This window comes from Canis lupus, chromosome 33 (assembly GCF_048164855.1).
Source record: "Canis lupus baileyi chromosome 33, mCanLup2.hap1, whole genome shotgun sequence".
NCBI classification, from domain to species: Eukaryota; Metazoa; Chordata; class Mammalia; order Carnivora; family Canidae; genus Canis; species Canis lupus.
Window position 1 is genome coordinate 32,352,224 of NC_132870.1, and position 14,072 is coordinate 32,366,295.

A 14,072-nucleotide genomic window follows, 5' to 3' on the forward strand; every position below is an offset into this window, starting at 1 on the left:
ATCTATTTACACCAACACCAATATACCCAATGACTGGCTTTAGAAATTAAATGTAATATTAATGTTGAAGCCTCCAATGATCTTTCCCTAATCTTCACCTCCACCTCTATCCTAGAGGCAATTACTAACCAGAAAGTGTTGGTTATCATTCCCTTTAATACTGTTATACATTAATTTTATTTAATGTTGTTATACATTTGTATTTTGTGTAAAAGCAACAATAAATATCCAGTGTTAGAATTTTTTTTTAAAAAAAATACTTTTAAGGTTTGTATAAATACAAAAAAGACCAGAAGCATTTAAAATGAGTCAGATTGGCTTTATAGAAAATGAAAATTACAGTAATTGGTATTTATAATTTGATAGAAATGTTAAACCGCAAACTAGACATCATTCAGGAAAGAATTCCTGCAATGCAAGTTAAATGTGAAGAAATTAACCAAAATGCAGTAGAAAAATAGAGGGATGGAAAATAAAAAGAAAGAACATGAGATTTGGAGGAAAGAAGAAGGTCTACCATCATCTAGTGGGAGTTTTAGAAGGAGAAAAAGACCATGAGGGAGAGGGAATCCTCTTAGTCACATGAAGAAAATGAATCAAGAAGGGCATGATCAATTGTGTCAAATGCTGCTTAGATAAGAGTACTGTGAATTAAATTGTCTACTAGTAACCTTGGTGTGAGCAGATATAGTTGGGTATTGGGGGTGAAAGCCCCAATAGAAAGATGCATTTATTTTTTATTGCTGCATAACTACCACACACTTAGCAGCTTAAAACAACACATATTTATTATCTCACAGTTTCCATGGGTCAGAAGTCTGGGCACAGCTTAGCAAGTCATCTGCTCAGTGTCTCCCAAGGCTGCAATCAAGGGGTTGGCCAGACTATGTTTTTATTGGGAGGCTTGATAAGGGAAGAATGCACTTCCAACTTTACCAGGTTGTTCCAAAACTCATCAGGAGATGAGTAGTGGGACTGACATCCCCACTTTTTTGCAAGCTGTTGGCTGAGGTCAATCTCAGCTCCTTGGGGCCAACATAGCTTGTGACCATGTGACTCTGCCACAGGCTATCTCATCGGCTGAACTTCTTCAAGACCAGTGGAGGAGCATCCCCTCCTTCCAGGAGGCAGAGTGAGTTTTATGCAACATAACTTAATCAAGAAGCAACTCACAACTTCTACCCACCATCAAGGGGAGGGAATTATACAAGGGTGTGATTCATTGGGGGTTCCCGTAGGGTGCATCCACACAAAAGAGTTCAAAAGAGGACGCCTGGGTGTTTCAGTGGTTGAGCGGCTGCCTTTGTTTTGGCTCAGGTCGTGATCCTGGGGTCCTGGGATCAAGTCCCGCATCGGGCTCCTTGCTTCTTCCTCTGCCTATGTCTCTGCCTCTCTGTGTGTGTCTCTCTTGAATAAATAAATAAAATCTTAAAAAAAAAAAAGAGTTTAAAGGAGAAGAGAGGGATCCCTGGGTGGCGCAGCGGTTTAGCACCTGCCTTTGGCCCAGGGCGCGATCCTGGAGACCCGGGATCGAATCCCACGTCGGGCTCCCGGTGCATGGAGCCTGCTTCTCCCTCTGCCTGTGTCCCTGCCTCTCTCTCTCTCACTGTGTGCCTATCATAAATAAAAATTTAAAAAATTAAAAAAAAAATAAAAAAAAAAAAATAAAGGAGAAGAGAGAAAAAGAAATGGAGCAAAAGGATATGGAATACTGTGTGAGTTTTTCTTCAACAGAGAACAAAGAAATGGGGTGCTGGGTAGTGGGGGAAGTGGAATCAAGAGAGATAGAGAATATTTTTTATATAGATAGAAGTCACAGCATGCCAATGGGAAAGTTACAGAAAGTGAAGAAATGATGATACAGGGGAAAGAGAAGGGAGAATTGTGGGTGCAATGCCCTTGAGGAGGCAAGAGGGATGGAATCCAGTACACAAGTGGAAGGGATAGCATTAGATTAAAGCATGCATCGTTTATCTGTGGTAACAGGTGGCATGGCATGGTACTAGAGTGCAACATCTGTGGGCATGAATAGGTATAGTAGGTAGTACTGTGTGGAAATTCTGTACTACATCCCTCAGTCTAGCTCTTTCTGAATACAGTTCTTTCTCTGTCCCCATGACCAGAACCTTAATTGAGGCCTGCATGATCTCTGACTCCAGTGTTGCCCTACATCCTCCTCTGAGACACCAGTGATCTCTCTCAAATACAAATCTTACTACATCATTAACTTGCTTTAACTCCTCCCAGGAAACACAAATAAGGGGTTAAAAAAATAGAGAAAGGATATGAACAGAAAATTCGCTATTTTCACTCATCAAATTGTGAATATGTTAAAAGGTAATACTCAATTCTGGAAAGGTTGGAAGAAATCCTGTTTTAACTGATGATAGGAATGTGTTTTATAGTAGCCTTAATGGAAAGGCTACTATATGCCTTGACAATATATGGTGTCTACTCTTGGACCTAGTAATTCTTCTATGAATCTCTAATGAAGAAATAATCAGAAATATGAACAAATACAAGTGCATCTATCATAAGCTTACTCATGACAGCTAAAAATAATGAAATAATTTAAAAATTCGAGAGTAGGGGAGTAGTATTACATATTATAAAGCATTACAAATGTTAATCATCCATTGAAATTGAATGTTTTCAAAAATATTTTATTTATATACAAATTCTAAAGTAAAAAAGCAATTTATAATTATATATGAATTTTAAAGTTAAAAAAAGCATTTACAGTATTGATATCTGTATGTAGGTATCTATATGTATGTATATGTAAGTAGAAAATATAATGTATAATATATGGAAATGGTTATTATATTTTTTCCCTAGCTAGTGAATTTATGGTAGTGGACATTATTTTCTTCTTTGTCATTTATATTTTCTAAATGTTTTAGAATAAGCATGCACCACTTATCAAATATGTATTTATTTGCACATGATGTAATGAGCATGGATAGTATTTAAGACTGATGAGGTGGGGATCCCTGGGTGGCGCAGCGGTTTGGCGCCTGCCTTTGGCCCAGGGCACGATCCTGGAAACCCAGGATCGAATCCCACATCAGGCTCCCGATGCATGGAGCCTGCTTCTCCCTCTGCCTATGTCTCTGCCTCTCTCTCTCTCTCTCTCTGTGACTATCATAAATAAATTAAAAAATTTAAAAAAAAAAAAAAAAAAGACTGATGAGGTGCACCTGGGTAGCTCAGTGGTTGAGTATCTGCCTTCAGATCAGATCATGATCCTGTGGTCCCGGGACTGGGTCCCACACTGGGCTTCCCACAGGTAGACTGCTTCTCCCTCTGCCTGTGTCTCTGCCTCTCCCTCTGTGTCTCTCATGAATAAATAAATAAAACCTTTTTTATTTATTTTAAAAAATAAATTTTATTTTTTAATTTATTTATAAAAAAAAAACTGATGAATCAGTGACCCCTACCTCTGAAACCAGTAATACATTATATGTTAACTAATTTAATTTAAATTTTTTAAAAAATTAATATAAAGAAATATATAAAATACTTTTTTAAAAAGATGTATTTAATATGAAATTTAAATGGTTCTCTTTTTTAATAAAAGTCTACATTATCAGATGACCGTATAGGGCCCATCATTCTCCTTAGCCCACCATGCCTCCTAGTCTTGTAATCTACTCTCTAGAAACACCAAACTGCTAATGGTTTCAGTATGAGGTCACCCTGTCTCCTCCCACCCCACTACAAGCTGCTTTGTCACTTGATGACTATTTTCGTGCTTTTCTTACATCTGCAGGGACAGTCACTCCCTATGTCCTCTCATCTTTGAAGATTCACCTCAACCAACACTTCCTGAAAAAATCCTCCTTGATATCCTTTATCCCCATTCTCTTTTTCTCCACAACCTAAGTAAAGGACTCCTCCTTTGATGTCTCAAAATAATTGTGCAACTATCACTGTACAGTTATCATGGAAGCTAATACACACTTGTGTCATATTATCTACACTATAATTGAATTTTAATTATCTATTATATTATTTCTCTATTGCTGCTTGACAAATTCACCCAAAACTTAGAAGCTTTGAATAACAAAGGATTATTATATACAGAGGATTATAAAAGGCTGTTAGCTTGAAATTTCTACAGATTAGAAATTGGAGAGTGGCTTTGCCAAATAATGCTAACTCAGAGTCTCCTTAAGTTTCCATCACAATATCCGCTGGGGCCGCAGTCATCTGAAGGCTTGACTGGGACTGACGCATCTGCCTCCAAGCTCTCTCACATGACTGGTAGCGGAAGGTGTCTTCCTTGTTGGCTGTTGGCCAGAGGCCTCGGTGCCTCACCACATGGGCCTGTCCCTAGCACAACATGGCAGCTGGCTTCAATCAGAGTGAAAAATCTGAGGGAAAGAGAGAAACAGAAGTCACAGTGTCTTTAATGACGTAACCTCAGAAGTGACACACCATCATTTCTATATACTGTTGGCTGCACAGATCAGCTGTGATATGATGTGGGAGGAGACCAAAGGGCATGAATATCAGGGATCTTTGGCTGGCTTGGAGATCATTCTATCTCACCAGCCTAAATGGAGCCCTCTGTACCCGCAGCACTTGTTTATATTACTGTCTGCTTAACAGTTGGGGCTTAGCTCATTTTTGTTTAAATAATTGAATGAATAAGTAGATGTTAAGTCTATACATTTTAAATGCTCAATAACTGCTTATTAGCTAACTACCTCTTGCTACATAAGGCAAGAGGCAATAAGGTTTTATGTCTTAATTACAGAAGAATGTCTGAGCTCTCCAGACTTCAGGAAACCATTCTAGGACAAGGTAGGATATGGGTAGATATAGTGGATGGACAGAAGGATGGAAAGTTGGAAGGAAAGGATTTCTTCAGTTCTACTTCTAATTTATGAAGAAAGTTGTTTTGCTTCCTTATGTTTAAAATTTTCTAATTTCCTCCCCCACTCTTATTCTTTTTTTAAGATGTTATTTATTTATTCATGAGAGACACACACACAGAGAGGCAGAGACACAGGCAGAGGGAGAAGCAGGCTCCATGCAGGGAGCCTGACGTGGGACTTGATCCCGGGTCTCCAGGATCAGGCCCTGGGCTGAGCCACCTGGGCTGCCCCCCACTCCTTTTCTTTAATGCTTGTTTCTTACAGCAAAGTGGCCGCTGGGATATTTTCAAGTAACTTTTAGAAAAACTCCATCGTCGTGTCTCTAAATTGAATAAATAATTAATTTTTAGTTTAATCTTTTGTGTGTAGTGCCAAATGGCAATATGTAAAAAGCTAAGTTTCAAGAGTTGGATTCAACTTAAAGAGACTTAATTAATTTTTGTCCCTTCAGACATCAGAAATGGCAGCCTTTTGTTACTGTCTTTTTGCACTGTTATTGTTTTGGAGATGATGTTTGGTCCGTGTAGTTTGGTTATACAGATGTCCTCTGCCCTCACAGTTCAGTAGAAACTAGGTGTAAAGTGTAAGAAGCAAGAGTGAGAGAAAAAAAATAAATCTCTTTATTATGGTGCATAAACCTTCAGTGAGAGGGAGCTTTGCAGCTGCACAAGGAGAAAAATGCATTCAAAACTATAATGCCAGTGTGAATAATCCTTTCTCGAATGCTGCTTGCAGACTGCTCCAGCTTTGTCAGGTGAACTTGAACCGGGCCATCAGATTTGCCCCCATTCCCATTGCACACTCTGTCTATCACCCCGGGGCATTCACCATCTTGACTGTTGTTTAAAGAGAACAAGCAATCCATCATTGAACCAGGGAGTCACTTTCTCATAGAAAAGTAAAATCAGCATGTGACACTACTCAGCCCTAGTGTTTTGCAGATTAAAATGATACATGGCGACTCACGTGTTACTAGGAAGATTAAGTCGGTTATCTTGTTCCGCTGCTCAGACAAAAGAATTCCCCTCGAGCAGTAAGTGGGAGCTTTCCACAAGCCGAAAAAGTTGGACCCCCACTATACGGTGGTGAAACAGAATTTAACAGGAAGACAGAAAAAGAACGTTATTTACATCTCCACACCTTCCCTGTGGAAGATGGTACAAAGCAAAGTCCGTCCCAAAAGGGGGAGCTGTTAAATCTTTGTGGAAGCCTTTACAGTTTGAGATGCCAATTTTATGACCAGACACACACACACAATTTATTGTCTGACTGCCTCCTCAATTGATTTAAATATAGTGAAATAAATGAGCAGCCGCTGGCCCTGGGGCAGTTTGCTTCATAAGAGTAGGTTGCAAATCCTGCAGCTACAGTATCAAGTTATTAACACCGTTATTCCATTGTGTGATCTACACAGTAATAAAATTTTAAATGAATCTCATACAGAAATGAGCTCACAACAGACAGCCTTTAATTTGCCAAGCCCAGGCAAATATTTATCATATAACAGAAAATAGTATTTTCTTTTCATAGTTGAATCTGTAACTGTTATATTTGCTTTTACAAAGTAATTTTCCAAAGAAAGACAAAAATAAGTATCCAAGTGTTTGATTTTGGAATAAGTGCATTAATTGAAATTAACGTAGGAAAAATACATTTCTTTCTAATTAAATATTTTTGAAAACTTAAAATAATTTTAAGGCTTAATATATGGTTTGCCATTTAGATCTTAACCCTGTAAATGATGCAGGTTAAAGAGAAAGAGTATTGTGTTTTCTTTCGGGTTCTGATGAATTTTAGGAAACAACTGTTGTTGCCAAATGCTTTCTTAAAATACAGACCATTTTTCTAGTTGAAAGGATTTAGAATCAGAGAATGCCCTCTTCTGCTACTTCTAAGTAAATTTTCAAACATTGCTCATCTATAACCATCTATATGTCATAGAAGTGTTCTGTAAGAGTGAATGCCAGCACCGGAATATGTAGGCTTTCACTGCCAAGGACAGACACCAGATTCAACCTTCTTTTCCTACACAAATCACCAGAAAGGAGAAGGACTGTTTAAACACTTTTGTTAGACATTTGACATGGTCTTTTCCAAATAACAGAAGGACCCACAGCGACTGGCTTTGAGGGGCCGTGTTCCCAATGTGCTTTCAATAGGGAACATTCTCTCTGGGCTGAGCACCTGGATCATGTGCAACGTTCCCTTGGGCTGGACAGCAGTCACTGAGCCACCTGCATCAGAGAGGATGGTAGATGAGGGACGGGAGCCTCTGGCCAGCTGTAGCTTTCCCCAGCCTGCAGGGCATATTGGAGCAGGAGCCAGGCCAGGCCAGAGCAGCACATGGGCATCCATCTGAGTGGCTGTCCTCTTTGCCCCACCATAGATGAGTTAGCAAGAACCTTCAATGGGTATAAATAAAGGTTAAGAGCATTGGAGCCCGGGAGCCTTTGAAACTTGCCTGTGCAAAGACTCGAAGGCATACACTATTCTGACAAAGGCAGTTTAAAATATCAGAGTCCTAGGACTTTCAGACAAGCACCAAGGAAGATGACCTGAGACAGAGCTGGATACTAGAGTAAGCTTTACAATTCAGCATGGCCTCAACAACCTACTGCAAAACAGACCTAAGCTCATCCTCTTCCCCCCATTCCCTCTTGCCCCTCCACCTTAGCAGCACAGCCTCTGCACTGTCTGAGCCGAGCAAGGAGAGACACTCAACAAACAAAGATTATTCCTAGTATCTGGAGACAGTGTGATCACATACTTGACATCTCTAAAACTCTGCATCGCTAAATACTAGCTTTTTTTTTTTTTACACTCAAGTCTTGGTTACCAGAAAGAAGACTATTGCTTTATATTCGTCTATAGGCCGATAACAGTTTTGTTGTTGCTATTCAGTGGCTACACAGCAACTGATGACTGGGAGGTAGACAGCCTCAACATGCCCCGAATGTCAGGAGAATGCCAGACTTTGTCATCTGTAACCTAAAAATTAAGCTCAAATGCAGATCAAGATGAATTAAGTGCTTGGTCATTTGATGTATATCAACTATTTCACTGCCTTGATGGTTTTGAAACTGTGCCCCAAATGCCATGCTCAGAACATCTACCAACCAGAATATATCTCAAATGGTTTTTAAAAATAAACTGAAAAAGATACTTGAGGAAAGTTAATGTTTTATAAATTTTGAAGGTCAAGTTATCAAGAAAATATTGTTTTCAGGAAGCATTGGTATAGCTGATTATAGTTTGGTATAGCTGATTCATTGGTAAAGTAATTGCTAAAAGACAGAAGGGACCCTACTAGGAGGTTTGCATATTTACTGTAGTGTTTTCCATTGGAAGGATTAATTATCTATTCCACTCTGCTGAAAGTGGCTTCCCTTCTGCCCCTGCAAAATAACCTTACAGTGATTTTCTCTTTCAAACTCTAACAAAGTCATGTTTCTTATGGGAGAAGTAAGCCTCAGAGAGGCACCTAAATCTAAATTCAAACATGTGATCTTTAAGGAAATACACTTACTTTTTTTGTTGTTGTTTTAGAGAAAGCTGTTTAAAAATCCAGACTATGAATGGCTGCCTCTCAATTGGAAAGGTCACTTTGAGTGCACTGTCCACAACATTAACTAGAAATGACCCTTGTCATCACTCTCAGCATGTGGGACAGAAGAAACAAATGAAAAGACACACCCAAAAGATGGTTTCTAGAATAGGCCACTTGGATAATAGATGAGATGCTATACTCATGAGTTGCATGGGCCTCCTGAGGCATTGTTCCCACTGCGCATTGTAGTGTGCTGGGTGGCTTCAAGATTACAAGGCCACAGGGGACCACAGGGTCTCAACTGGGCCGCCATCCCAAAGCAATGGAAATGCCATCTAACTTTCAAATTTCCCAAGCTGAGAACACTCCTTTAGTAACATGCTTCAAGTTTTCCTGACAACGTTTGGCAAAACACATATTATATTCTATGTGCATTTTTTCAGGCAATAAATCAAGAGAAATGTTTTCGTCAAATGATGTCCACACTGTTTTCTCCCCCTGCTATGTGACTGTTGTTAGGAGGGACTTCACTAAGCAAACTGTGCTCTGTTCTTGCCACAGTAAACAAAGAGTTAAGTTACAGAGCCAGCTGGTTGCTTGCCCTGGAGGTTAGAGAGGAAAGAGCAGCCTGCCTGTGCTTTTCTTCCCATATCACCAAAGTAAGCCTTACACACTCCCAACCCCATCTCCTGCCTCCTCCCGTCTGCCCCTTTCTACCTCCCTAAGACCAAAACAATTCAAATTAAAAAGCAAGGACTTCTGACACTGAAGTTATTCATGAGGCTACACCCATCATCTGGTCTTTCCTTTTCTGGGCAATACTTAAACATCAGTTCATGCTCAGTCCCTTCAGGTTCCACCAGCAGTCACTCTCATCAGGCCGCCTGGAAGGAGGGTGGAGGTGGTGAAATCACGTGAATGCACCCTAGCAGAGGAGTGGCACCTAGCCTTAGAGTTCCACGATGTCAATAGGTATAAAAAGACACACCTAGTGGGTGCCTGGGTGGCTCAGTTGGTTAAGCGTCTGCCTTCGGCTCAAGTTTTGATCCCAGGTGTCCTGGGCTGGAGCCCCACATAGGGCTCCCTGCTCAGTGGAGAGTCTGCTTCATCTTCTGCCCCTCCCCCTACCCACTGACATTCTCTTTCTCTCAAATAAATAAATAAAATCTAAAAAAAAAAAAAAAAAAAACACCTAGGGACGCTGTCGTGAGGACTAGAGATAATGCACGAGAAGGACTTAGCACAGTAACCAGCACATTTTGGTGTTCAGTAAAGGAAAGAGTTTTATTATCATTATATCCATGCTCTTTCCACAGTGCTGTCCTGCAGAATCCATTTTTCCCAGTCCCACTCACGCTGACTTTGGCGGCCAAGCCCATTTACCTGTGTGTAACTTCAGAATCACCCCAGACACAAAAACAGTCCTGGTCCTAGGGACAAGTCATTTCTGATGGGGGTGGGAAGTGGAAAATGCAAATTACAGCACCAATAACAATAGAATTAGAGTCTATTCATATATTTACTGATGCTCAGTCATCATGATCACATCATCTTGGAATATAATTTAAACCATATCAAATTGCTGTTTTTAAGTCAGATTATTTGTCAATAATCTAATATTGGCAAATTCATATGATTTCAACCTAAATAATACCTGGATATGATCCTCTCATTTTCTCTCTCTCCAACCTCATTCCCAGATAATCCTTCGTCCTCCAGCCTCTCCTGACTGTGGTTCCCCAAATGTGACAAGCCATCCCAGGGCTCCTCCCTGTGCCTGCAGTATCTTCTCCTACCTCCCCCCTTGAAAATTCTTGTCAATCAAGACACTGCGCTTGTCACTTTTTCAGGGAGCCCTTCTCTGGCCGTTCTCCTCACACTCAAGCACACACACACACACACACACACACACAGAGGCTCCATTACACCATCACAAAACTTTATGGTGGGACCTCAGTTGCACTGTAAATTCTTGTTTATGAATCTGCCTCCCCCATCAGATTATGAGCACATGAAAGCAGAGATGATGAGCTCATTTTATCAGCCTCAAGGCCTAGCCCAGCACTCGCTTGTTAATCAGGCCTTGTTGAATGAAAGAAGGAAATCATTAAAAATCTTCAAGATTAATGAAGAGTGTAGTTTTATGATTGGCCCATTGTGGGATAACTCTTAGTATAATACAGTGTTTAACATCGTGCCATGCATATAGCACGTGTTCCATAAATGTTTGTGAACTGAATGAATGAATGATGGCAGGTGAAAAATCTCTTAATTAGATCCAGAGGGTCCTCTTTATTTGTACAATCCAAATAAGAAAGGCGTTCTCAGACACTGAAAAAGCTATGCCGACATCTTTGTCTTACAAAAGACTCATCTGAATGATAATGAGCATGGAAAATGGATTAGCTCTTGGGTGGACAGGGGTTTTTTTTGTTTGTTTGTTTGTTTGTTATTTGTTTTGGAAGGTCTTTTTGGTCTACGTGCAAAAGTAAAAATGCTTGAGTGCTTCATTATTTAAGGAGATTCAGTTCCCTCTTATTTTCCATGATTTTGATTTTAATACTTATTTAATTAAGAAAATTAAATTATCTGTGAGAAGCAAATTAAAACTGGCAAAAACTAATGGTTCATTGTATTGTATTAATGTTGATTTTTATTATATTTTATATATCTGCTAATTAGATAACTCTGGAGAATTGATTACCATCTCTTCTTGGACCCTAGTGATAAGGCATAATTATCCCTAGGTATACTTTACTACTGTGTGATCAAGAAGTGTTGGTAATCTAATTTTTTAAGATGATCAGCTGGGAAATCTGACTGGCTCAGTCAGAAAAGCATGTGACTCTTGATCTCAGGGTCGTGAGTTCAAGCCCGATGTTGGGAATAGAGATTACTTAAAAAAAAGATGATCAATATATATTGTTAACTCACAATATATATATTATATGTTATGCTCTAGATAAAGCATATGGATTATTTTAGAAATACAGAATGTCTAATTTATTGATCCTGGCTCAGAAACCATCTGTTTAAGTCTGTCTTAAGTGCATATTTTTCAAATCACATAAATTAAAGAGTTTACTTCCTTTTTAGCCTGAGCAGATAAGCATTATTGAGATTAAGGGCACATTGCAAAACTATAACAGGCACTTAAACTTGCTGTACCAAAATGCTACGATTGTTTCCTGACTTTTTCCTGATTAATCTCAGGATCATTCTTCATCACCCCCACCCAAGGGTTAAAAGAAGACTAATAGCATCAAGCCCAAAGATTTTAAGATTAGAAAAAGCACATGTGAAGTTCAACAACTGTGTCTGGTGCAGAGTATTCTGTAAATGGCTATTGTTGCTGCTGTTTTATACCATTATTATTATTTATCCACCACATTTTCATTCTCTAAACCAAAGCAGAGCCACACTTAAGTATCTTAGTTTTGCCTTGCTCTTGACCAAGGCTATTCCTATATGATTGCCAGTTGCTCTAATTCTTCTTTACTGATAGAATCTGCTTTCTGTATAGTTACCTCCCCATCATCCCACTGTTGTTTCATGGCATCTCCTCCATATTTTCTTTGATCCAATCTCTGCTAAAAGTCCATTCAACATCATCCTGATTATGAAAACATGTCTTTCCAAAAGCCTCTTATTCTGGTAACAAAGGATCACAAAATCATTTATGATCAGGGCTGCAGCATTGCCCAGCCTCAGAGGGTTCCATTCACCTGAAATCAACATGTATTAGCTTTCTATTGCTATTGACAAATTGCTACAAATGTAGCATCTTAATACAACACAATTTGTTATCTCCCAATTCTATAGGTCAGAAATCCAGAATGGTGTAGCTAGGATCTCTGCCCAGCAACTCACAAGGCTAAAATCAATGTGTCAGCTAGCTATGTTCTCATCTGGAGCCTAAGTCCCTCTTCCAGTCTCATTCCTGTTACTGGCAGGATTCAGCTCCTTGCAGCTATAGAACTGAGGTCCCCATTTCCTTGTTGGCTGTTAGCTAGGGATTGCTCCAGGCCACATGTGGCTGCTCTCCTGTCCTTGCGCAGAGCTCCCTCCACCTTCAAAGCCAATGGTACAGTGAAATTCTTCTCATGCTTCAAATCTCTCCGACTTCTGCTACCAGCTGTAGAAAACTTTCTGCTTAGAAAGGAGTCACCTGATTGAGTCAAGTTCACTATAATAATCTTCAGATCTTAAGGTCAGATTTTACATCTGCAAAATCTCTTTAGAGCGGTACCTAGATAAGTGTTTGAATAACCAAGGTATGAGAATCTTGGGAGGCCGTTTCTAAAATCCTGCCTACCACACAATGTGAGTTTAGTTCTTCTGATTTTGAGATGCTGAGTTTCATGCATGTTTTAAGGTTTTTAATTGGAAGGAACAGACACTCTTTGAAGATAATTAAGTTGAGTCCGTATGAGATGATAAGGGAAGTAGTTGCATGTGAAAATCCAAGACCTGGAGCAGACAAAGGATCCAAGGATCCACAGCAGGTGTGAGTAAATTTTTGCTCTGGTGATTTTCCCCATAACATAACTTAGCCACTTCCCCTGATTGGCTCCCATCTGTCTTTCAAGTTTAAATTTCTAGAGTTTGCTTCTATCTAGGATGTAGAATACCAGAAGAAAAACATGGTTCCCACCTTAGCAGCCAAGAAAAGCTAGAAAATCTACAAATTGTTCTTGAGCCCATATAAGAGCTGAGGTTACAAGGCCACTAAATGAATTAAATCCCAAATAATTGCAAGCCCCTCCAAGGAGAGATAAGAAACACAAACTCTCTGACCTTTGGCAACACTTAAAAAGAAAGAGATGGCCACGATATAAGTCACTAAGAAAAAATTAACTAAAAACTTAATGAAGTCTTTAAAAAAATGATTTTATTTATTTATTCATAAAAGAGGCAGGGTGGCGGGCAGAGACCTAGGCAGAGGGAGAAGCATGCTCCATGCGGGAAACCCCAATGTAGGACTTGATCCAGGATCCCAGGATCATGCTCAACCACTGAGGCATCCAGGCGTCCCAACTTAATGAAGTCTTAAAGGACAAGTATGGACTAAAGTATGAGTTTGTAATAGCTGGGAGTCAAAAACACAAGGGGACTTTGCCGTAATTCACAAGTTCTTTTCCCCTGGAGTCTCATGAGAAAACCTAGGGACAGAGTAGGCATGTAGGAGGTGATCAGTGGTACAGGCATATAGAAAATGTGGGGCTGTCACTGTGGCAAAAGTGTGAAAGCCCCCCCGCCCCCCCAGCCACATGGGTCATTCTCTCATAAAAAGCAAAAAAGCCTGAACTTGCTGAAGGAAGGGGGCACACCTATTGCTTCTGGGAGCTGAATAAAAGCAAAAGCCCTATGCCCCTTAGCAAAAGCAGGAAAACTCTAGGACTCAGGATCCTGCACTGGTGTAAGGATAGGTATACTATTTCTGGGAATAAATAAGAAACTCTTTTCTATCCATGATTACAAATCAGAATTCAGCCCGCAAATACTGATAAAGCCCTGTCCTTGAGAATCAGGCCAAGGGTCTGCTGAAGACTGAAGCTATTCCAGAAAAATAATCCCGTTTCCCACCATAAGCCTACCAGACAGTAATAAGAAATGGTAGCTAATAGCTGAAGGAAGATAAA

The 14,072-nt window shown here is 39.8% G+C and overlaps 1 long non-coding RNA gene across 1 annotated transcript in view; it reads right to left on the bottom strand.

Annotated features, from left to right (window-relative positions):
• Positions 1-3,594: 3,594 nt before the first annotated feature.
• Positions 3,595-14,072, bottom strand: part of LOC140623516 (uncharacterized) — a 32,053-nt gene continuing 21,575 nt past the window's right edge. The window contains exons 4-5 of the long non-coding RNA XR_012023128.1: positions 5,850-5,958; positions 3,595-4,376 (exon numbers count right to left, since the gene is read on the bottom strand). This is a non-coding gene — a long non-coding RNA (uncharacterized lncRNA). The remainder of the gene's footprint in view (positions 4,377-5,849; positions 5,959-14,072) is intronic.